Source organism: Pseudorca crassidens, chromosome 11, assembly GCF_039906515.1.
Source record: "Pseudorca crassidens isolate mPseCra1 chromosome 11, mPseCra1.hap1, whole genome shotgun sequence".
Lineage (NCBI taxonomy): Eukaryota > Metazoa > Chordata > Mammalia > Artiodactyla > Delphinidae > Pseudorca > Pseudorca crassidens.
Genome location: NC_090306.1, coordinates 89001830 through 89016188, shown reverse-complemented (window position 1 = coordinate 89016188; position 14359 = coordinate 89001830). Strand labels below are relative to the sequence as shown.

Here is a 14359-nt window from a genome sequence, read left to right as displayed (position 1 = left end):
TAAAAGGCGGACGTTTTAGAATCCGCGGTGAGCTTGGCACCCACGTGACCATGAGCTTGGTGCAGCACATGAACCTGTGAGTCCTGCCCGCCCCAGCCCAGCCTGGCTACCAGCAGTGAGTGTCTGCTGAGTCCACCCTGACCCAACCCCAGGAGACGTCGGCCTGGAGAAACACTGGAGCCCAGGGCTGGGGGAGGGAACCATAGGACAGTCTGTGGCCAGGGTCACATGGCTGTGCCCCGCCATGTCCCAGCACCGCAGCGGGTGTCAGGCTCCACCTTCCCTGCCCACTCTCACCAGAACTGAACATGCAGACCGGGCTTGGGGTGGCCCAGGTCCCGTCTTCCTGTCTAATTTCCTGCTGCATCCCTGACTTTCCATTCTGAAGTCTCACCTGGAGGGACCTCGCCGGTCTCGCAAAATGCTGACCATTCCTGAGTGCTGCACCTCGAGCCTCTGCTAGTCTCCTGCACGATAGGGAGCTCCCTTCACCCAGGTAGCTCAGCCCACCATCCCAGCTTTAATCATCACCAGACCCCTCTTATACTACAAGGACAGCCCACCCACGGTGTGCCTGAGGGGCACGCTTCACAGAAAGTGGCAGTCTTCTGGTTTCAACCTCAGTGATTTGTTTTTGCCTGATTTTCAAGAATGCTGGGGAGGAAAATATCTTCTTATAGGAAAAGAAGATTTTCAGACACATCAGAAGAAATGACCCCATCACTTGAAGGGAGAGAAGTGGAGGTGGTAGAAGAAGCAGAGGACTTGTGGGCAGAAAGACTTGAGTTTGGATGCACTCGGTAGTAGGTCAACCTTGGACTCAGCCTTTGAGACTCAGCTTCTCCATGTGTCAAATGAAGTAGTTATAAAGATGAAATGAGACCACACGTGTAACGAACGTGTAATGGGACTAGACTATGGAAGGCATTTAGCATTATTATTATGATTGCTGTTGTTGTTCTTGTTACATTTTGCCTGGCCAGCCCCTCTGACTCTCCCTTTTTGCATCTTATGACTGCTTACACCCTTAATCTTTTTGCTATGCCATTTTCCCTAAAAGCTGCTATAATGGGGGGAAAACTTTCTCTCTCTGGAATATGGGGTGATATCCCAATAATGTCTGGCCCAGCGTGGGTACGGAATAAAGGTTTTGAAAATGAAATCAACAGCATAATCATATATATATATGAATTATGATATATAATTAATTATATTAATTAACCAGGTGCCAGGTACCGTGCTAATTGCTTTGCATACATTATTTTCATGTAACCCTCTGCGTCTTACATGAATTAATTATTAGCATTTTCCCCATTTTACAGACGAGGAAAATTAGGTACTGGGTTAACCTGCCCAAAGTTACATAACCAGTAAGATGCGGGGGGAGGGATTTGAACCTAGATGATCTGACTTTGTTAACTGCCCTTTTGACCACCACCACATGGCCTCATGAATATATAATTTTCAGTGCAAATGTAGGAGTGGGAAAACAACCTCACTGATGTTTAATCTGACATTGTTAGAGTTGAGTCATCAATTATGTGTGATGGGATAAAAATGAATAATACATTCCAGAAGTTATGTGGGGACAGCTGTAAGAAAGACGGGCATTGCAGCAAGACTATTCCTGGTTCTAAGTGAGACCAAGAAGCAATCCGGGAAGGGCTGCAACAGAAGATGAAATTATAGAGGGTTCCCAGTGAGGCTTCTCACCCCACCACTCAGTAAGCTGGGGACACCATTATTTCCTGCCCCCAGTGAGCAATGTTTTGCAGTCCCTGGAAGTAGAGAACTAAAATCCTTTTTCCAAATCACTGGAGATCTAACTGGAAGCAGATAACAGGGCTCAGGTTACTCGCTTATTTTACACATGAGAAAACCTGAGGCCCAGGGAAGTGAAACAGCTTGTCTGAGGTCCCACAGTAGATAAGAGGAAGCCATGTGTTAGTGATCAACCTCATTCATTCATTCATCCAACAGACACTTAATGAACACCGACTGTCTGAAATTGACCGGGAGGCAAGCACCCTGTTCTCCGCGACTCAACAATCCAGACCGGCGACGTCCCACAGAGATGTAATGCAAGCCACACTTGTACTTTACAGTGTTCTAGCAGCCACATCAAAAGAGTAAAAAGGGGCTTCCCTGGTGGCGCAGCGGTTGAGAGTCCGCCTGCCGATGCAGGGGACGCGGGTTCGTGCCCCGGTCCGGGAAGATCCCGCGTGCCGCGGAGCGGCTGGGCCCGTGAGCCACGGCCGCTGAGCCTGCGCATCCGGAGTCTGTGCTCCTCAACGGGAGAGGCCACAACAGTGAGAGGCCCGCGTACCGCAAAAAAAAAAAAAAAAAAAAAAGAGTAAAAAGGAACAGGTGAAATCAACAATTTATTTAACTCAGTAGGTCCGAAATATAATTGCTGTAATTAATATCTGACAAATATTAACGAGGGACTTTCCTTTCTGAGGGCACCAAGTCTTTGAAATTCAGTGTGTATTTTACACTCACAGCACATCTCACTTCGGACTGACTACAGTGAGCTTCTAAAATACAGCCCGGCCATTTATGGTGCCTAATAGGGATTGACCAGATAGCAAGTGAGGACTCTTCTCTAATTCATATGGTCTAGGACAAGCGTGATCTGAATTAGCAAAATCTGAATTAAAGACAACACTTGATAACATTCAGTAGAATTACTTTGAAAAGTAGAGTAAACGCAAAAGAGTGCTTGCTTTAGATAAGATTTCCTGATTAAAAAGTCATTGGCACACGCTACGTTAAACTCTTTAAAAACTAATTAATTTTCTTAAGATTAAACAAACCTTCAATCATGTCTCCAGCACTAATTTGCTCAACAGAAAACTCCCTTAACAAATAATGGACAGTTGAGTGGCAGTGGTACCTGTGCTGAACAGGTAAGTGCAGCAATGAAGGAGCTGGGAGACATTCATTAAAAGCTTTAATCAAGCACCTTCTGTATGCCAGACATGGCCCTCAGCCCTGAGGCTAGAGGTGAATGAGGATGGGTCATGCTCTGGAAGAGTTTGCACAGTAGCTGGCAAGATGGGCAATGATGTGCAAAGCTCTATGGGAACATAGGAGGGAAAAGATAAGTTCTGCCTCAGAGACAGGAATTGAGCTGAGCCTCAAGCGACCACAAAGTGTTTAACAGGTGGAGACCAGGAACCCTGGCAGAGGGAGTGAGAACACTGTCACGAGTGTTTGGAGAACTGTGGGCAAGGAGACTGGAGGCCCGGGGTGGGGTGGAGAAGGTGGAAAGGATGCTGGGGAAAGGGGCTGGAGCTGGGATGGAGAGATGCCTTGAAGGCCAGGCTAAGGCATTTGGATTCGGAGCCATAACTGTAGTTACAGGGTTGCACATAGCAGGGCTTCAGTCAATGATGGATGAACAAATGGGTTGATAAATGATTGTAGGAAATGAACAGAAGTTTTAAAAAGGGGGTGGGGTGGGTATTGAAGCCGGGAAGCCATTGAGGTTGAGGGGCAGCTGTCCAGCTGAGAGGCGGGTGATGAGACTTGGACCAAGTGCTGACAGCAGATGGGAGATGAAGCACAGATGTTTTCAAATGATCCGGAGGAAGAAAATCCAGAGTTGGTGAAATTGCTGTAGGGAGTATCCCTTCACTTGGCTAAAGCCAATATGCGATGCTGATGTGCTAGAGGCTGAAAAGTCCCAGTTAAAAGAGAAGAGGCTCACGAAGCCAGAATGTCTAAGAGCCCCGTGGAAGGAAGACGCTGAACCTGGGATTTACAAAGCATTCCTTTTCGAGGGCAGGCTGATGACACTTCTGTGCCAGCTCCTCATTTTTTCCCCCTATTTTACAATTTTTTCAATAGAGAGGCCATTCATTTGGTAAGACATGCAGAACACCTGCCGACTCAAGTGGCTGGGAGGATACAGGGAAACAGGAGCCCCAGCCCACTGCTGGTGGGTGTCTCGACACACAGACTGTAGGGAAACTCTTGCACTTGTGCATCTGGAGGTGGACATGCACCAGAATGTTCAAATCAGTGCTGTTTCTAATGACGCCAAATTGGAAGCAACCCATGTTTCTATCTATAGAGACATGGATAAATAAAATGTGGTACGGTCATATGAAGGTTAACGATACAGTAATTAAACTAAGAGATCCATGGGGCTGAACCTCAAAACACAAGGTTGAGTGGAACGGGCAAACTGAAGAATAATATATCCAGGATGACAGTACCTATATGAACTGTGGACACACACAGCTATACTATATATCGTATACGGCTACACACAGTAGAAGTTAAAGTGTGAAAACACAGACTGGGATTTACATAGTATATTCATAATAGGAGGCTGAGAGGAGGGAGATGAAGAGGAGGTTCAAAAGAGACTGCTATGTTGATGACGATTTATCTCTATTATATGGCAGACCTATAAAAGAGCTGAAGCAAAGACGCCAGAATGTTATATTCATTAATTGGGGATGGTGAGTAAAAGAGTGTTTATTATATCATTTGCTTTATCTTCAAAGATTTTCCAAATTGAGAGAAAGAAAAGAAAGAAAGAGAGAGGGAGAGGGAGAGAGGGAAGGAGAAAAAAGGTAGAGTGGGTGGGAACCAAGCAGGAGACTTGAGAAACTATTCTGTGAGTCCCACCAACTAGGGTCTTCACACAGCAGAGGGGGTGCAGATAGTGATTTAACATACCTAGAGGTTCCCCTGGGGTCTACGTTTTGTGTACACTCAGAATGACTGCTCTGGCAAAGGAAAAATCAACTCCTTTCCCACGTGTCCCTTTCTCAGCCCTGCACCACTGCCAGAATAGGGTGGGGGGGTCACATCATTTATTTACACAAGGTCCTTGGTACATGTACACCTCAACTAACGTTATTCATCCCATCAGCTCCTCCCAGGCTGTCCCACTGTTCCCAGCAGTCCAGGAACATGACTTCACAGCCAAGTGTCACATGCAAGTCACCCCTGTATGTGGCAACACCGGGTGTGCACAAGAAAGGAGAACTGTGACGGGACACACGAGGGCTGCTTCTGCACAGCGGATGCCTTCCCCCACTTCCGGCCAAGGGCTGTGGGGGAAAAGGACTTTTAAAATGATTTAGTAGTAAGGTAAAGCACAGAAGGGGTAGAATTGAGCGCAAGGAAGCATTCTTGTCACTAGTTCTGAAACAAGACTGAAGTAGCTGCCTGGCGCTCCCTCTTCTGCCAGCAACGGTGCCTTAGTCTCCTTTATGTCTCCAGGGCTCTGCAGAGTAGGTGCTCAGGAAACGCTTGCTCGAGAAGTGGAACTACATGGCCACACACGCACATGCACATGCACATACGTGTGTTTGAGAACGATGTTCCTGTTTTCTTGAGTCTTATCTCTCTTAATGGGGCAATGTCACCTAATGATTCACGATGTTGATTCTGGAACAAAACTGCCTGGGTTCTGGGAGCAGACATGGCGCCTCTCTTTGCTCAGTACCTTCACCTCATAGCATCTTGAAGCGTTGAGCCCTTAGCACAGCAAGACAAGGCCCTTAGCACAGGAGCTGGTACATAAGAAGCACTCACTAACCGTTAGCAATTTTCACTAGTTAGTCCTCACGGCAAACCAGGTGGACAGGCAATACCATGTCCCTTTTACAGATGGGCAAACTGAGGTTCAAAGCAGTCCTGTTACCTGCTCAAGGTTACACAATTTACTGGTAAGTGACAATGCCAGGATCTGAGGGCAGCTCATCTATCTCCAAAGAACTCCCCATACCCTTCGCTGTTGCAATTTCCCAAGAGCTGATTCAAGGACCAACGATTTCCACAATCTTCTCTGGCTGCTTTGTCTCCCACCCAACAAAGGGTCTGGTGGGAACTCTCTCAGCCAAGCGGAAGCTCCCGACTTCTGCGGCGCGGGGGCCTGGAATCTGACTCAGGCCCAGGGAACTCTAATTCCCACATCAAAGCTGAGACCTGAAAAATCGTTCTAAGTGCACATAGAGGGCAGAAAGTTCTGAGGCAAAAGGAAGATACCAATGGGCTTTCATCACTCCCCACTCACCCCAGGACTGATGCCAGAGATGAAGGCTTTGGTGACATCTCAGTCTTTTTATCCCAGGAGTTCAAAGAACCTCACACCCATTCTGCCACATTCAGGCTTCATTTTATCGAAGTAAACATGATCCCAGGTAGAACCCTGGCTGGCGACTCTGGTGAAGGCACATCCTACATCACATTCATTCCCTCCACCACGGCGGCATCAGGACAGGGGCTTGTGCTCCGAAATGACCACCAAAAACAGACTCACAAAGTACCTGTGAATGGCGTCCTGGCTACCAGGTATAGCTCTGATCTCTCAGAGCCTGGGGCAGTACCTGGCACAGAATAAGTGTGTGATGAGTGCTGAATAAGAGGAAAGGGGATCTAACCAGTGGATTCTCGCTGGGTCTTCACAGCAGCCTCGGGAAGTAGGGGGTTATCATCTGTATTTTACAGGTTTAGGAAACTGAGATCCGGGGAGGGTTAGAGGCTTGTCAGAGCCTCACGGCTGCTGCGTGGGTGCAGAGATGAGCTTGAACACAGGGCTGACAGGTCTTTGGATTTTGAGCCAGCGTCTACACAATACACGGCAAAGCTTTCTGACAAATAGATATGCCAGTTAAACCCGGGCAATATGGTAAATGTGGCATAGCCACCCAGGGCCAAATCCAATCAGCTGCCCCTTTTCTTTGGTCCTAGGGCTAAGAATGATTTTCATATTTTAAATGATTACACTTACATGGTTATATAAGTTCCCACACAATAGCCTCAATTTTGCCTCTTGGCCCACAGAGCCTACAATGTTTACTATCTGGACCTTTAAGAAAATGTCTCCAGACCCCTGATATAAACCACATCTTATTTTATTTGAGGTCCCAGAGCCTAGGGATGTGCCTGGGGCCAGAGCCAGAGACGTCCTCTCTAGACCCAGGCCTTGCTATCCCTCCAAGGTCAGCTCTCACCACAACACATTAGGCTCTGCCTGCCGAACTCCTCATCCATCAGTATCAGCGGAGTTGCCCCTTCCTCCAGGAAGCCCTCTTTGATTCCCAGAGACCAAATAAGCAGCCTTACTCTGTGCCACCATTTTTCCCCCAGCCCTCTGTAACCCACACATGCTGGCACGTGGCATACTGCATTAGCACTGCCACTTTCTCGTCTCCCACGCCCTGAGCCCCAGACTCTACAAGGGCAGGCGCCGTTCTGTCAGGGGCAAGAAACAGTGCCATTTAGGTGATCACACATCCCGGTTTGCCTGGGATGGCCCCAGCTCAGGCCCGTTGACCTGTATAAGTATTAATGATGCCCCTTTCATTCTCACAAGCATCCCAGTTTGGAGGATAAATCACATTGCCATCCTATGTGTACAGCTTTGGGGTCAAGTCAGAGTTCTTCCACTTTCTAGCGGTGTGGCAATGGATAAATGACTTAACTTCTCTGTGTCTCAATTTCCTCCTCTGTAAAACGGAAATAATAATAGGGCTTACATCATAGGTTTGTTGTGAGGATTCAATGAGCTAATATACATAAAACACTTAGAACAGTCCCTGACAAACTGCAGGTACCACATAAGGAGGAGCTGTTGTCATTGGTCACACTGAATCCCCGATAAGTAACACACGTCTTGTCCTGGCAGACTGTCACACACACTGCCTGGATGAAGAACGCCTGACCTCAGAGGTGGGGCAAAGCCAACCCCAAGGTCCAGCTTCACAGAGCTGCTCAGGGAGCATTCAGGCCAACAGACTCACCCTCCGGCTTCCCACTCCAAGGACCAAGGAGGGTGTAACTCCATCAGTCATTCCTGGTCCCCTCTGACCTTTCTAGATGTAGGCACTGCTTTCCGCTTGATTAAAGTCCTCCCAGACTATTGTCTGTACATTTCTATGCCTCTATCATAAGTGTGCCCACAGAAAATATACTGCAATTGTCTTATGGTATATGGTATTGGACTGAAAGAACTTTTTAGCTACTTGCTTTTTTTCTTCAACAGTAAGATACGACATTTATTAGATTAGATCTACCTTGTTCTTCCTAATTGTTGCATCGTAGTTCATAGTTTGCATAGAACACAGTTTATTTAGCTATCTGAACAATCCCCTGTTATAAATGGTGCCTAGGACCACAATGAATATCTTGGTGAGGCCTCTTTATGCTTGGGGAAATTTTCCAAGATACTCCTCTCTCTTTTTTGTTTTTTTTTTTTTTTGCGGTACGCAGGCCTCTCACTGTTGTGGCCTCTCCCGTTGTGGAGCACAGGCTCCAGACGCGCAGGCTCAGCGGCCATGGCTCACGGGCCCAGCCGCTCTGCGGCATGTGGGATCTTCCCGGACCGGGGCACAAACCCGCGTCCCCTGCATCGGCAGGCGGACTCCCAACCACTGCGCCACCCGGGAAGCCCACTCCTCTCTCCTTTAAAGCAGGCTGTTTCTCACTGTTTGCTCCATGACTGGCCAGAAGACGGCTTTGGATGTTGGCTTTAATACTTCCCTTTTTCACAAGTTAAAAGTCAACTTTTATTCCTAAGAGGAAACAATAGTGAAGATAACATAAAAAAAAAAGTAACAATAGTTTTAGCTAATTGAAAAGAAAACTACAAATAAAGTGATTCAACCCTCAGAATGCACAAAAGATGCGACTAGAAAGGAACGTCTTGATTTTCAAGGCCCCCCCATACATAATCTCTGGAACACCAACTCCCCTTGAATAGAAAGCTATTAACCGATTCTCACCTTATTTATAGGCATCGTGTTATTTTAACGAAAACTAAATCTTGCTTGCTCTTTCTTTCCAGTCCTTTCTCTGCTCAATTGATTTCCTGTGGCTACAGGGGAATCATTTATATTTAAATCTTCACCTGAGTCCCCCAAGAGTTTGAGCCCACCTGAATGGGGAGATAATCGCTCTTAGCCAAATTGAAAATGCTCTCGAGAACTTCCGGAGGACTCATCCAGCTTCCCACACGGAATCTATCCAGGTGTGACCTCAATTGTGATTTCTGCACAGTGGTATTAAATCAAAAATATACGGTAAGATTTTGTGAAAGTGGTATGTATGGGGGTGGAGGGGGATGGTAAAGAGAGGTGGAGAGAGAGACCTTTTCAGGAGAGAGGGCTGGGAAAGCCCGTGCAGGGGCAGAGCTGGGGGCAGGGACACAACTGGACACAGATGGCGCCTCTGCTGGCCTCTGTCTTCCCGATGACGGTCTTCTGGGGCTTTGCCTCTCCCAGGGTGGCTCAAACCTCTCCGCCATGTTAAAGACTGGGTGTCTCCCCCGCCCACTCCAGCCTTGGGATGTCTCGGGCGCTGATGTTAGACAGCACTTATCACAGTGCCAAGCACTGAGAAGCATATCAAATAAATATAGTTACTGTTATTCATCATGTAATCAGAGCGAGTGCTCCAGAAAAGGCTGTTAAATGAATCATGAACGGACTAGGCTCACTTAGCTTCCTGGGGGTGAGTGTTGCCCCAGTCTTAACCAGGACACAGCACACAGACGAGGCTCTCACGGGGCTGCTCGACATCGGCTAGGACAGTCACCGGCCCCGCCTTCAGAAGCAGACGAAGCTTCCGCTGTGATGCTAGCTGAAGGAAGCATGTTTGCTGTAGGGGGCAGCAACTGATGTACGGACCTGAGTTTGCAGGTTGGGGCCCCATCAAGGACCAGGACGAGAGCGCCAGCAATTTCTCCGAACCCGCTTTTCTAACAGCAAACCGTTTCATCCACAGTTAAAGCCCAGCAGGATGAGTCACCCGAACGCTTGCATCTCATTTGCAAAATGGAAGGATGGGAGCCACGGGTCTCTGAGGTTCCCTTGTGCTGTGACAGTCTTAAAGCCACACAGGGTCCCCAGTTTACAGACACGGAGATAACCACACACCTTTGCGTTTTCCGAGAATTATGAGGATGCTATGCTGCGAAGTGACACACAGAAAACATGACCACACTGTTGCCAAACTCAAGTGTGAACTCCTGCCCCTCTACATACTGGCTGCGAGCAGGAAATACAGAACGACAGCCCCACCTCCTACCCACCAGCAATAAACAGGAGGAAATGTGGTTGCAGTGTGATGACAGTGGCTCGTGGACCAGAAGACTGCGTCTGAGTTATTTCTCAATCTCAAATCTAAAGCTGTGAAGAACATTTTTCTTGGGTGCTGTCTGGAATATGACAGTTCTGGGCAGAAAAGTCCATTTCCTTGAAAGGAATTTTGTGCTCAGCTGACCTTGGTATCCATCCTCCCATCTCACCTCACAGCATCTGTCCACTTCCAGAAGTTGTCTAAAGACCACCCTGGGATCAAAGCCTTGCCCCTGCTTTCTAGCTGCGACTGTGGGTGAGTTCTGAAGCTCTTTGGCCTCAGCTTCTTCATCTGTAAAATGGGGATCTCACAGCATCTACTTAATGGGATGGCTGGAGGGTAAAATGAGATAATCCAAGTAAAGCATTTGGCATAGTGTGGTACACAGTAAGTGCCCAATAAATGCAAGCCATTATTATGAGTCACGATTACTGCTGTGCTATCCAGGATTTATACACATTTACTTAGTACCTCTAATGTGCAAGGTGCTTTTGAGAATTCAGTCGGCAACCATTGGCTTGAACACCCGAGTGAGAAGATGACAAGTCATAAAACACTTGGTGCGAAAATGATGGCCCCAGAAGTGCTGGTGACTGGCCTGGGCCCTGCTGGCTTCCCAATGCAACTCCTGAACCCTAGGCTCTATCACAACCCCTCTTGGTACCTGGCAACATCCAGAGAGGTTGCTGCATCAACTGTAGGTTTGTGGCATCCATATATGAGAAGGACCGCGTGCCTTGTAAGCTGGGACCTACGCACAAACCAGTCTCAATCCAACCCTACAGACGGACAGAGGGAAACCAATTCACAATAGAAAGCCTTAAAATGTAGTAATCTCCACAACTGCAAGCCTTGTCCAGAGCCTAAAATTCTAAATCAAGAGCCCATAGAGTCAGACAAAGACAAATATCATATGATATCACTTTTATGTGGAATCTAAAAAAATAGTACAAATGAAATTATTTACAAAATAGAAACAGAGACACAGAAGTAGAAAGCAGGGCTTCCCTGGTGGTGCAGTGGTTGAGAGTCCGCCTGCCGATGCAGGGGACACGGGTTTGTGCCCCAGTCCGGGAAGATCCCACATGCTGAGGAGCGGCTGGACCCGTGAGCCATGGCCGCTGAGTCTGCGTGTCCGGAGCCTGTGCTCCACAACGGGAGAGGCCACGACAGTGAGAGGCCCGCATATGGCAAAAAAAAAAAGAAGTAGAAAACAAACTTATGGTTACCAAGAGGGAAAGCGGGGAGGGATAAATTGGGAGACTGGAATTGACATACACCCACTACTATATATAAAATAGATAACAGGGCTTCCCTGGTGGCGCAGTGGTTGAGAGTCTGCCTGCCGATGCAGGGGACACGGGTTCGTGCCCTGGTCCGGGAGGATCCCACATGCCGTGGAGCGGCTGGGCCCGTGAGCCATGGCCGCTGAGCCTGCGCGTCCAGAGCCTGTGCTCCGCAACAGGAGAGGCCGCAACAGGAGAGGCCACAACAGTGAGAGGCCCGCGTACCGCGCAAAAAAAAAAAAAAAAAAGCTACTGTATAGCACAGGGAACTCTACTCAGTGCTCTGTAATGACCCATATGGGAAAAGAATCTAAAAAAGAGTGCATATATGTATATGTATTACTGATTCACTTTGCTGTACAGCAGAAACTAACACAACAGTGTAAATCAACTATACTCCAATAAAAATTAAAAAAAAAAAAAAGAGCCCATAGAGAATGACATATAGGAACTGAATTTGTGTGGGCCTAGTATGTACCAGAACCAAGTTTCCTATACGTTATGACAACAATCACCCATCAGCTACCTGGTCTTTAGGGTCTTCTGCACTTGGGTGAGCTAGGAAAGGCAGAGGACTATCTCTTAGAGAATGGCTGTCCCGCAGTCTGGCACCTGGGGAACGGTCAGCCAAGCCCTGGAGCGTGGTGAGACAGGTTGAGCTGCTGTTCATTTGACTTTTAGGAAAAGTCAGGTCAACCCTATGGAATTGCTGTGTAGAAATGTTTTGAATGAATTTCTGCAGCCATCAGAAAACACCAGAGCATAAGTCTGAGAAATCCCCAGATAGCACAAGAGTGAGGGCGCAAATCAATTCAGGTTGTCAGGGAATGAATACATAGACGGAGAGCAGGGTCACCACCAGGAACTGTTATTTTGATCTGACTTTGCTCTAAAGGGAAGTCTGGGTCTGATCTCTCACCCAAAATCCTGCATCAGCACAACCACAACAATGGTGCTACCTAATAGCATTTACTAAGTGCTCTTATACGCCAAGCACCCCACGTACAGTTTCACATTTAATCCTCACAGGAGTCCTCCAAGCAGGTGTTCACCTACAGGACGAAACAGAGCTCAGCTAGGCTGAGAGACTTGTCTGAGGTCACACAGCAAATTAGTGTTTGAATCCCTGGTCGCTGACTCAACCTATTATGCCTTAATGATTCATGTTTAAAAATGGAAAAGGGACATTCAGATTTTATCACTGGATGAGAAATCACAGCTTAATTTTTCTCAATACAAAGCACTCTACGTGACCTGAGACAAGCATACATATTAAGAGTCATAAGTTTTTTTATACCAAACAACCTAATTTGCTTATATATAAATATCAAGGGATGGAAAAGAAGAATTTCAAGCCAAACTGAGTAACAAGCAGGCAGATCGCACCCCAGCTCTTTCAGAGACCATATATTAGGATTTTTTTTAGGCCTTACACCTGATGCTTCTAGAACAACAAGACAGATGAGGTTTTGCAGATTTATTTCAGCATAAATTAAAGCTATGCATCTGCATGGATAAGACAGTTAAACAGCCATAAAAGCTTGGCAACCTCCAACATAAGGAAAGTAGCTTGGGAGCCGAGAGGAAGAAAGAAAAATCCACGCAGAGTTCGCTGGAGGGGTTCCAAAGTGATCACAGAGTTTACCAAGATTCTGACTTACTCTTGCATTTTAATCATAATATATTTGCAACGTGGGGGATGACAGGCAGCCTTTGGAGGGGAAGAGGTGACCCGGCTAATAATTCCTTACAGCTGTGGAGCACCAGGACTGAACAAAGGTGTCTGGCTTTTATTTTGAGCTTTCTGACGGCCCTTGCAGCTAGGGAGGGCCAGGGTTTACTGTTCTCTTTTTACAGATGACGGAATTGGGCCTGGGGAGGGAATAGGCTGTTAGCTTTGCCGTTCAAGACCAACGCTCTTTATAATGTGCCATGTTGATGCCCATCTACCCATCCACCCATTCATCCATCCATCCATTCATCCACCCATCCACCCACCCGCTCACCGGTCTATTTGTATTTCCTACCAATTCCTATTTATCCTATAATCCTTCAAGAAAGAAAGAAAACGAAGGGCTCCTTTGGAAGGGAGGCACACCCATGGGTCTGGACACAGAAAGAGTCCTTTCTTGCCAATAATGCCATCAGCTTGGGGATCTGCAGCCCTGCCCTCCCCTGGCTTCTGCTGCGTCTCCTGGCTTCTCCCTCGTTTCCACTGCTGACTGGTCTGCCAGCAGTGTCCACTTGCAGTCAAGTGCCAACCATTGTGGGAACGTTCTTTCTCCTCTCTGGCCTTCTGCTAATCCACCAGATCGGTAGGACTCCAGGCCTCTCCAGGCTGCCTCTCCAGCTTGGGTTCCACGGCTAAGAAACAGCAGCGTGATGGAACTGAATCCAGGGGTGAATATCCTATAGGAATGCATTTTCCCATAGATGTCAACGCATGCACTCACACATTCATTCACTCACTCACTTCTTCCTTCATTCGTCCAACAAATGGCTACTAAGCTTCTACTAACTGTCCACCAATGTGCCAAGGGATACAGCAATGAAAAAGATTCAAATGTCAAATAAAACCATTCAAATAATAATTTAAAAAAATGTTCCCTTGGGGGTGGGGTGGTGATAGTGCGGTGTCAGCACATCAAGGATGGACCCCACCGAAGTGATAAGGTCTGGGGTAGGTGGCAGGAGAATCTCACAGTATCTTACCATTTCCTGAGGAAAATGAGTCCGGGCCACATGTTCTGAATGACTGACTTTGACTCCACTGAGTTGCTCTCAGCAGTTACATGAAAATCTCTCAGTGCAGCCACAGCTGGATTTAGTCCTCCAGCAGCCTTGAGTCCTGACAAAAACCACACATCCTCTCAAATGTGACTGGGAGTAAAAACAAGGTTACACCATAACGTCCAACCCATTTCTGATTTTCCGCATGATGACTACACTGATGATATTTTATAAATACCAAG

At 47.3% G+C, this 14359-nt stretch overlaps 1 protein-coding gene across 8 annotated transcripts in view; it reads right to left on the bottom strand.

Annotated features, from left to right (window-relative positions):
• Positions 1-14359, bottom strand: part of CHST11 (carbohydrate sulfotransferase 11) — a 288364-nt gene that overhangs the window by 67153 nt on the left and 206852 nt on the right. The window lies entirely within an intron of this gene.